Here is a 6,000-nt window from a genome sequence, read left to right as displayed (position 1 = left end):
TGGGCCTTTGATCTAGGTCTTATTACCATAAGTCTTGCTTCTGCCAGCATTTAAAACCCCAGGAAAAGCAGGATTTTCTCTATACTCTTCAGGTCCTGAAAACAGAAGTGGAAGATGGGGTGGACTTGTGGCCTCCTGGTTAGATGACTTGCAGGGATCTATCTGGACACAAAGCCTTGTACATTTTCTCTGGCCTAAATAGCATAGACAGCTAAAGTTTCAGACTAAGAGGAGAGAGGCTTCAGTTCTGCAGTAGTATTGTTCTTTTGACCTTAGTTTACATTAAAAACATAAAAGAATCAATTTTCTATTTCCTTGTGAAACGCAAGGATTAGAAATTTGCCTTTCTAGTGGTTTGGAAGCAAAAATTATACCCCTATATTTTGGAGAATATAAAATCTAAAGATAAGGTTGTTATGGTTCCTACACAAAAATCCCAGAAAGGGATATGAGGTGGTAGGAGAAATTTTTGTATAAATGAATCCAATAGAACAACTTCATTGATTGCTATAATACAATGTTAAAATTGAATTTTTCCTCCCTAGTTATGGCTGAGGCAGAAAAATCGCAGATGCTAAATTCCAAAGTGAGTTGTCAGACTATCAAGGAAGACAGGTCAGGTGACAATGAGAATACACAATTCACTAAAGAATTAAAGAAGTTATTATAGACTGATATGGTTTGGATCTGTGTTCCTGCCTAAATCTCACGATGAATTGTAATCCCTATTGTTGGAGGTGGGGCCTGGTGGAAGGTGATTGGATCACAGGAACAGTTTCTCATGGCTTAACACCATCCCTCTTGGTGCTGTTTTTGCATAGTGATTTCTCATGAGATCTGGTTGTTTAGGAGTGTGTGGCACCTCCCCCTTGCTCCTTCTTCAGCCATATGAAGTGTTGTTCCCTTTTGCCTTCTGCCATGATTGTAAGTTTCCTGAGGCCTGCCCAGCACCATGCTTCCTGTAGAACCTGCAGAACCATGACATAATTAAACCTCTCTTCTTTATAAATTACCCAGTCTCATGTATTTATGGCAGTGTGAGAACTGACTAATACATACGCATAAAGATAACAGCCTAAAAAGTGAAATTTGAGACTGTTTTTTTTCCTACTAATCTGCATGCCCAAAGAGGAAATAGAGGAACACATATATAACAGTCTTCTTGGCATCTTAAAATTGCAAATGTCTTTTTACACACCCTAATGGTGAACTAGCTTAGTATCTTAAGCAAGAGGCAAATGGTGTCTTTGCAAGAACTGCCAGCTTTTGTTGTCAGAGCCTTGTTTGCTGAGAATTTCTTTTCTTTTTCTTTCTCTGATGTCAGAAAATTGTGATATAGAGGTAGTATGAACATAGTATCTTATGACACAGGAGGTGCTGTTAAATGGGGGTTCTCATCATAAGACTTGTGAAGAGGACCACTTTAGAGAAAGCTGTGTTAAGATTTTATTCACTCTCTCATCAGGTGTTTGGGCAGAGACATAATGGCTCCCTTCAGAGAGATCTGAGGTGGATAGTGAGTGCACTGATGACTGACTCCCTTTGAGAAACCTGAAGATCAGAAAAAGGGAGAGTTTCTGTGGTGGTAGAGTAAAAAGAATTGCTGTTTCTTATATAGGGTCCATACTACTCTCACAAATCTGCTCGTGCAAGACTGCCTGAGTGTGTCCTACGGACCAGAAGTACACTGTGTGCATGTGAGAGAGGCAGTAAGAAGGTCCTCTTAGATGATGTCCAGTAGGGCTGTCTGGAGGCACAGTAAAGCCTCAACAGAAGAGAACTGGGGGTAACCTCTGGGCTGAGGAAAGAAATAGAGCACATTCACCAGATCAAAGGAACCTCTGGTGAGAAACCAGTAGTTTGTTGGGAGACTTTGGTGAACTCACAAAAGAAGTCCAAGAGAAAGCCCCCCAAACCACTAAGCCTAGCAAATATTAAAACTTCTTATGACAATATCGAATAAATAAGAATTTTACTAGGCCGGGCATAGTGGCTCACACCTGTAATCCCAGCACTTTGGGAGACCGAGGCGAATGGATCACTTGAGGTCCAGCCTGGCCAACATGGTGAAACTCAGGCTCTATTAAAAATACAAAATTAGCCAGGTGTGGTGGCACGTGCCTGTAGTCCCAGCTACTTGAAGGCTGAGGCCCAAGAATCACTCGAACCTGGGAGACGGAGGTTGAAATGAGCCGAGATTGTGGCACCGCACTCCAGCCTGGGAGACAAGAGTGCAACTTCGTTAAAAAAAAAAAAAAAAAAAATTACCATTGGTTTTATTTTCTTTTCCTTTTAGCTTTGACCTTGACAGTGTTAAAATAATAGCTAGTAAGATATGAGTGTGTGAAAGAGAAGAGAAGCCAATGAAGCCTCTCTCTAGATGTCCTGAGGACTACTTGTAGCCAGCTTTAGCTCAGATAGCAGAGAGGAGTATTATTTTTGAATGAAGATGCAGGTGTTGATTAATTTATTTCTAAATTTAAAGTGTGTTTTATAACTTTAAGTAGGACTTTTTGGCCCAGGGTGGTGCTTCACGCTTGTAATCCCAGCACTTTGGGAGGCCAAGGTGGGAGGATCGCTTCAGGCCAGGAGTTTGAGGCTAGCCTAAGCAATATACTGAGATCCGATCACTACAAAAACGTTAAAAAATTAGCCAGGCATGATAGGGCTTACACCTGTAGCCCTAGCTACTCCGGAGGCTGAGGCAGGAGGTTCAGGATTGCTTGAGGCCAGGAATTTGAGGTTGCCGTGAACTATGATCATGCCATTGCACTCCATCCTGGGTGAAGACTGAGACCCTGTCTCTAAAACAAAACAAAACAAAAAACAAAAATCTGTAAAAAAACAAATACGACTTTCTATTTTCTATGATAAGCAGGAAACTTACATTGCATGTCAACATTTTTATCCAAGGGTAAGAAAAAACGTTTTCCACTGAGTAGCTATAAAAGGAGTGAGGGATAAAAAACAAATAAGAAAATAAAAACAAAAACAAAAACTCCATTTGCTTTAAAGATAACATCCCATGCATACTGTTTGTTCATCAACTTTAGTTACATTATAAAAGACAATCAGTATCACTTCTTACTTTCAATCAGATCATTTGGAAGGAGATATTGCTCACTGGGCATCACATGGTCTGTTTAATAGCATTTGCTAAAATGTTTGCTTACAGTCATCAAACATTTATAAATAGCAAATATAAAAATTTTATTGTTTAAAAAGAAATTTTTATGGCCATATTTGAAAAAAAATCTGTATTTTTTAAAATGTTTGGTTTAGTACAAGGTACATGACAATCCTAATAAAAAGAAATACTTGGCTGGGCATGGTGGCTCACGCCTGTAATCCCAGCACTTTGGAAGGCCGAGGTGGGTGGATCACCTGAGGTCAGGAGTTCGAGACCAGCCTGGTCAACATGGTGAAAATCCGTCTCTAATAAAAATACAAAAATCAGTCAGGCATGGTGGCGGGTGCCTGTAATCCCAGCTACTTGGAGGCTGAGGCAAGAGAATTGCTTGAACCCGGGAGGTGGAGATTGCAGTGAGCTGAGATCGTGCCACTGCACTCCATCCTGGGCAACAGAGCAAGACTCTGTCTCAAAACAAAAACAAAAAACAAAAAACAAACAAAAATCTTGTCTCTTCAGGGTTAGTAGTAATCAAGAAGTCACAGAGCAAAATAATGAGCTGTCATTATCCAACTATTAAATTAGAAAATATTTAAGTAAAAATGTCACAATACTGCTGAGTGTAAGTGAGCAGAATATACTCATGATCAGCTATTGGGAGTATAATTGGTACAGTTCTCCTGAGAGGTAAAATTTTAAAAACAAGGTATGTATTAGGAAGTATAAATTATTATCTTTTAAAATTCAGTAATTTTAATTAAAATGATATATTCAAGGAAAAATAAGATATGAAAAAATTATTAATAAAGATGCTAGTCACAATTGGATTTTCACATGGCATGAACAATTGGAAAGGACCTGAGTAATTTAACATAGGGAAATGGTTCCTTGTTAAACATTATATTATAATCCAAGAAGAAATTAAAACTTACACATATTAATCCTGTCTTCATAATGAAGGCATGAGTTCCATAGCTTTCCAGAGCACTGGGTACTGACAGCTTACAGCTGAGTCCCTCTCTAGAAATTGCCCTTGGACCAGTGGAGTTGCCATACCCAAGTTTACTAAGGGACTTATCCAGTGACTGGTCAGTAGAGGAGTACAGAGGTCTTGTCCCCCTTGCCTAGACAACTCTGAAGGGCCATTTCAGCCCTGGAGTGCCCATGGGACTTGTGGCCTCTGTTATAAGTGTGAGAGAATTCAGATCCCCTTTTGCCCAGTCAGGCCTCCCTTCTATTATGGATGCTATTTCAAAAAGGATACTTTAATTAGTTTTCTGCATACAAATCTCTATTTCAGAATTTTGTTTCTGACAAATATGATCTAAGGCAAAATATTGCTTTTTGTCCCCTCTTAATAGTCTTTCCCTTTTTTTCTTAGGAGGTGCTTGCTAGAGGTAAACACTATTCTGAAAGTGGTGAGCATCATTCCTTTTAAAGTCTTTAAATTTTTCTTGAATATATACGCCTGCACATACACAAACATACACACAGAGCACATGGAATTGTTTAGAAATTTTAAAACCAAGTAAATGCATTCTATTTTACATATTCAATATTCAATGTGCATTTTGCTTTATTAACTAAATCTATTTTGAGATCATGCATGTTGATGTATATAATATTTATATAATTACATATGGTTTAAAAACTTGTGTGTAGCATTTTATGTTAGAAACATACTACACACTTTGCATAAAAAATCATCTCCCTAGTCACAGACATTTAAATTGTTCCCATTTTTTGCCATGACTAAAAAAATTAAATATTTTTCATTAAATATTAAATATTTTTATCCAAAGCTTTAAAAAATTGTACTATAAGCAGCTTCCTAGTTCACATGTAAGTTAAATTGTTGGGCGATACAATGTAAAAATCAGAGTTTAAGCAGAAAATTAGAAGCCACTACAAATATTTTCAAAGGATGTTTTTACTTATGTGATGGAGAAACCTGACAGCCAAGCAGGTGATGGTGAGGTAACCTGATGGCAGCAAGCTACTACATCCTTGTGGCTGGAATCTCCTTGGTGTTATTGGAGCTCAGGAGCTATGACACCCTGACAGAAGGTGGAAATGTGGAGAAAATGCAACACTGCCAGAGAAGCTGCCCCAAACAGAGAGGGGCAGGAAGAAACTTCTTAACTCCTTGCCTCACCTTCAGACTTAACTAGTTACTCCCATGGGCCAAACCCAACTAGAATACGGTTAACATGGAAGGCTGAGATAGCTAGCCTGCAAGGTTCAGCTCCTTGGACGTATTGAGCAGAGAAAAGTAGGGGAAATAAATGGATTTGAGGGCAAACATGTTCAAGATAATCACAGTCCACTCTTTTTGCTATTCATCAAATATATTTAATGACTTCATGATTTAACCTAACAGGTGTCAGCACTCCTGTTATATCAGATGATATATCAGCATATATATCAGCATATATATATATATATAAAACATAACTTTCCTTTTCTCTGTCAAAAGTGCAAATGAGAAAGCCTGTCATTGAGTTCATTGCAAATCCAGGAAGCCCGAGTGGTAAACAATTCTCCCAATCTGATCAGGCATGGATTTTTGTGGTCTGATGACCTACGTGATGCATCGTAAAGTTAAGTAATATCAGCACTCCTCATACAAAGTAGTGAGGAAAGGGAAGATAACTGGCTAATATATTTGCATTAAAATGCATAGATAATACAGCCCTCATTTTTGTAGCTGGTCATGAGACAATGTTTTACAGTTATCATTTTCTTTAAGCCCACTAAACGAATACACATCACCTTTTCCTTAGCTTTCACTTTGACTGGTGGTTCACCCAAATTTTTATTCCCCAAAGGACTGTGTTCCCATCGTTCTTTCCCTTATTGGGTTGCTTTAG

This window comes from Pongo pygmaeus, chromosome 9 (assembly GCF_028885625.2).
Source record: "Pongo pygmaeus isolate AG05252 chromosome 9, NHGRI_mPonPyg2-v2.0_pri, whole genome shotgun sequence".
NCBI lineage: Eukaryota > Metazoa > Chordata > Mammalia > Primates > Hominidae > Pongo > Pongo pygmaeus.
Note: the sequence above shows the minus strand (reverse complement) of the source record.